We start from the raw sequence: 5,609 nt of genomic DNA on the forward strand, positions 1-5,609 counted from the left end.
GGACCTTGGTGTACATAGTTGTGACTTACCGATGGGCGCGGCGTGCCACTGCGCGGGCTATGGTAGTAGTACATACACCTCACTATTAATGTAGAGCCTATATGAGCTTCGTGCGGCCTACCAAACACGCCATTAATTTCTTAGACTTCTAAATATCTCTAAAACTTCATCATAATGAATGTTGTTGGACTATTTGCATGCTCTTGATGTAGAAGCCAAAAAAGGATATATATTTCAACCAAAACATTTTGAGATTCAGCGTGCTTGTTAGGTTCTTTATTCTTGAAATGACAAATACAGTATGTTGACTTACATAAACATACAAACGATTTCTTGAGTCTACATGTGTACCACTCTACATACACACTCAAAAAATGTATACTGTAGGCTGGAGTCGCAAGGCTAGTAAGATTTAGAAAACAAAACCATACACCAAGTGCCATAGCCAGGGCAACCCAGCTCATTTGCAAAAGCAAGATGGCAATTAAAAGCACCGATGAAATTCACAAAAAATCTATCAAAAGCCAAGATGACCACCCAAGGAAAAAAAAACTTTGTATCTTCCAGTACATAATACATTCACCTAACTATTAATGAGAACATCACCACAGATACCAAATCATCAAAATCTAATAAGTCTATTTATACAGGCACATTTTCGAATAAAAATGTTGTCAAACCTGGATTTGATTTAGATACAATCACCCTTGTAATCATCCAAATATAAATATGTAAAAAAAGCACAATGAGTACTCACAAACTTAATTATTATTGTAGTTGCTAGAACACCAGGGTGTACTTCACCTTAATTAAGCTTGTTGGTTCACCCAGCTGTACTTGTCCATGTAGGGGTTGGTGGTGCTCTCCGGTGGGTATTCATCGACACAGTCTGCCCAGGCGCCCTTGTCAGCCATGTCGCCGGTCACCTCCCATAGGCAGCTGTTGCACTTGAACCCCGACCCGAAGGTGAGCATCAGCGCCCTATCTCCTCTCTTCAGCCTCCCCTTGGCCTCCATGTACGACAGCACGTACCAGAGGCTGCTCGCCGACGTGTTCCCCCACCGGTGCAGCGTCATCCGCGCTGGCTCCACGTCGTCGTCGTCCAACCCGAGGCTCTCCTTCACCGCCTCGATGACGGCGGCGCCGCCCGGGTGGAGGCAGAAGTGCTCCAGCCGGTCTTAAAGTTGATCCTGGCGCCGGGACGTCCGACTGCCTTCACCTGCATGCCAAAATGGGATAGAAGCATGCTAGATACGTGCTGGGCGGCGAACCGCAGGAGCTCGGCCACGGGGAGGACGAGCGGGACGAGGCGCCGCAGGTTGAGAGTCAAGGCCCGGACGGCCGCCTCGGGCAAGGCCTTGCCGAGGCTGATCCCCACGCGGCCGTCGTCGTCCTCACGCTGCTGCGCGCAGGTGTGCGCCTTGTCGTCGGCGGCGGTGTTGGTGCGCACGAGGTGGCGAAGCGCCATCTTGGCGCGGCCGCAGAGCGACGGGTCGTTGGTGAGCAGCGCGGCGGCCCCTCCGGATCGGAAGAGGCAGTTGCCCAGCATCATGGACCGGTCGGTGCCGGCGTACCAGCTGGGGGCGATGGACTCGGACGAGACCACGAGGGCCAGCGTGGACGCCGGCCGCGCCCGCATCGCATTGCGCGCGAGGTCGAGCGCGACGAGGCCGGCGCCGCACCCCATGCCGGAGAGGCTGTACGCGGCAACGTCCTCGCGCATGGCGAAGCGGCGCACGACCCTGGAGGCAAGCGACGGCGCCGGGGAGAAAAGGGAGACGTTGACGACAAGCACGTCGACGTCCCCGGGCGACATGCCGGTCCTCACGAAGAGATCCGCGATGGCCTCGTCGAAGAAGGCGTCCATCTCGTCGAGCGCGTCCCGGTGGGTGGGCGAGTCCTCGCGGCCCTCCAGGATGCTGCACGGGCCGTAGCTGTGCTCGCCGATGCCGGACCGGACGATGACGCGGAGGAGGAACCGGAGCTCTGGGAGGCCGAGGCGGTTGTTGCGCAGGATCAAGCTGCCGCCGACCTCCGTGCTCACCTTGCGGTCGTCGCTCGGCTTGTGGCACACGTAGTCCAGCAGGTAGCACCGCGAGCGCCGCCGGCGGGCGACGGCCGCGCGCACCAGGGTAGCCACCGCGTGCGCGAGGAGGAGCGCGGTGAGCATGAGAAGCGGCTCCATCATCGCGTGTCCGCGTCCTGGCTAGCTGCGCACGCCTAAGTCCGCGTTTTAGAGAGCACGATTGTACCTACGCCAGCTTTGCATGCATTCAATTGGTTAGAGTGAGGCAAAAGTGACCTAGCTAGCCAGTAGCCTACTATCAATGAATACACCGGGTACTATACGCTACTCTATAGTACTCCCTCCATTCCATAATGTAGTGCTTCCTCTATCCCCGTGCTTCAACTTTTACCGTAAATTTAACTACAAAAACCGATTGCAGCGGGAGCAAAAATTATATCAGCGAATTCGTATCTGAAAGAAGTTTTCAATTATATAATTTTTTCTCCCGCAGCAGTTGGTCTCGTTGGTTAAATTTATGGTCAAAGTTGGACCTCGGGAAGCGCGGGCGCACTATATTTTGGAATGGAGGGAGTAGTAGTAGTAGTAGTAGTAGTAGGACTGATCACCGTCACTGTTGCGAGGAATAATGAGTTCTAGTGCTCTACAAGCGCACACACAAGCGCCCAAGGAGTGGACACAACTAATGGGTGCTGCCTAATCCACGTGCAATGCAAAAATTTGGCAAAACAACAACATAAATACCACAATCAAGTCTCACAACATTACTTATACTTGAAGAAATAAGCACCGATTTGTTCAACACTGCATTTATTGATGCATCATGTGTAGTACGACGCAAAACAACCCGACTAGATGTGATTTGGAGTAGGGGTGCGGCGGGGGTGTTAGTGTTGGGTCATGCGTAGTAACAGGAAAAACAAACCGACTGGATGATACCCCACGCTTTGCTGCGGAAAATGGTTGCAATATATTTGAATGAGATTTGGTTGTATGAAAGATGAATATTTAAATTAATAACATGAGAATCAACTGAAAATACATATGCATGCTTTATTGCACTTGATTATTGTATAGTTGTGAGGTATTTATTGATTATAAGTTCTATAATTAAATAGAAAGCATTTTTTTATTGTGGTGGACCTTTCTTCATGCATGGTTGCATATTGAGGTGGGCCTCTTCATGCATGACATGATTAGATGAATGGTCTCCAAGAGGGGGTTCTGCATGTTTGTTGGGTTTAACCTTGAAATTTATCAACCTTAGTGATAGAAAGAGAAAAATGTTTGTATTTTGTCATTGCCACTAAGGATAGGAAGTTAGTTGACTAGTTGTCTCGGTGACGAAATGAAGTTAAAGATAGTACACTATTTGCATTATGTCACTTTGGTTAATGCAATACTCTGTTTTTACTTAATACTTAAAATGCATGCTGGATAGCGTTGTTCGGTGGAGTATTAGATATAATTTATGTCGTAATGATAGAAAGATAGATGCAGTTGGATAACTGTTTTACAGATACAAGGACGTAATGCTATGCAATCATGACATATATGATTATGTCATAAATACTATAATTTAAATGATAGACAACTTTATTTTTTTTCACCACACCTTTATCCTCATAGTCACAACCTCGATCACTTTATTTTTTTGTTCTTTTACTTTTTTTTACACTTGCTTAGTCATCAATTCGAACCACAAGATATATTAATACTTGTAACTAGCAAAGCAAGTGAGGTTGACAACCTCAGTAGAAGTGTTGGGACCAAGTGAAGTGTTCAGGTTGTGCATATTACTGATCACTAGTTATGAATCATGGACTCGGTGGATTGATACCTTGGTTCTTAACTAAGGGAAATATTTTCTGCATACTCGAAAACCTTCCTCTATGGGGAACAAAAGCTATATTCACCAGACATACATATTATTTGTGGGAGCATCAGTGCAACTGGGAGTGGGGGCTGGTGGGAGGAGGGGGGAGTCAACAGAGATGGGAGAAGATGGTGTCGATGGATGCAGAGTGGGTATTTGCATGACTCGCCATCGGGATCAGACAACGCACAACTCTTTCGAGCATCGAGCATAAATCTATGTTCATAAGGGTCCAAATCCTCTACTGTAACTGTACTGCAGTCACAGGCGATGCCATGTGGCTCTGGCTCCATGTGTCATGAGAAGCACTGGGAGTTGTAGAGGATATCAACCCTATTCATCCCATTTTCCATTTAGATTTTTTCTTTACAATTCGCATGCATTCAATTAAAGTGAAGGGACCTTAGTTGTAAAAGAACGTAGCTATATCTATTGACCAATATTTTTTACGGATAAGATATCGTAAGACCAAAAATAACAAACAGAAGTCTATCTATAAGAAGTGCTTTGCATATTTATTCTCTGAAAGTGATTTTCATTGTACTGCCTTTCAATTGATGTTGTTGCTATGTATGCTTCTTTAGTAGCAAGGTCATAGTTAATTGTGTTGCTATTTTTTGCACAACTCATTGATTGCTATTTATGCCTCATACTGAGATCGCTAATTCTTTTAACATGGTGATACTATTAAGGATTGTTGTTCAACATTTAACAGTCAAGAATGTTCTTTCAGTAACTACCGATGTTGCTATGAGGTTTGATATAAGCATGGTGCATGGATGTACATAATCAAGATCTGTTTTAGGGGGAGACGATGGAAGAGGCAGAGACAGAGGTACTGGTAGAGGTGGAGGTAGAAAGGTAGAGGTGGTGGATGGTGTGGTAGAGGAGGTAGAAGCCATGCCAAACATAAGTGGCATGTGTAGAGGAAGACGAAGACGAAGATGAAGACGAATCATATTTTGAGAGGAAGATTTACAAGCGCAATCGTAGAGGATGTATCATATTTTGTTTGGCTCAAGGTGCAACCCAAAAGGAAAAAATGTAGAAGAATGTGTCCAGACCTGTGTGGTTGATGAGGAGAGAGCAACAACCAACAGTCTGCAAAGCACATTTGGCACATGTGCATGTGTGAGATTTGGCTTTTTTTGACGTGGTTGCAATTCTTGACATCTCATGCTTAGCATAATAAGTTTGTTTTTTTCGAAAAGGGGGGACACCCCGGCCTTTGCATCAGAACGATGCATAATAAGTTTGTACTTTGTGATGCTTTTGTTGGGCTCGAAAAAAGTAATCTAATGATCCAGCTAGCTTGTCATGCTATATTGTCGTTTTATTCTGGACTGTGATATTTGGTTTGTTAACTGAGATTACATGTGGTTTGCCTTTTGTCCACGTATAGGAGAAAAATGGGAGTGTACTGGGACATTCCTACTGTCATATATAGCGAGCACACTCATGCATACATTTACATTGAGTAGCACACCACACATCCTATCCATCCGTTACATGCTTCCACAACACACACATTATTTCCTACAGCCTCATGATCATCCCTATCACAATGCCCTGGCTCCACCATTGCCACTTTAGATTAAGCTATTGCGCTCATTTTTTTTTTTTTGAAGACACACATGCAGTGGTTCAACATTGTTGTATGCATGATAAAACTTAAAAGGAAAAGTTTGTTCTAGCTAGAATATTCTC

General features: G+C 46.0%; 1 pseudogene; it reads right to left on the reverse strand.

Moving 5' to 3' along the window:
• Window positions 1–585: 585 nt before the first annotated feature.
• Window positions 586–2,185, reverse strand: LOC119319227 (annotated as a pseudogene).
• Window positions 2,186–5,609: the final 3,424 nt, after the last annotated feature.

This window comes from Triticum dicoccoides, chromosome 6A, assembly GCF_002162155.2.
Source record: "Triticum dicoccoides isolate Atlit2015 ecotype Zavitan chromosome 6A, WEW_v2.0, whole genome shotgun sequence".
Classification (NCBI taxonomy): domain Eukaryota; kingdom Viridiplantae; phylum Streptophyta; class Magnoliopsida; order Poales; family Poaceae; genus Triticum; species Triticum dicoccoides.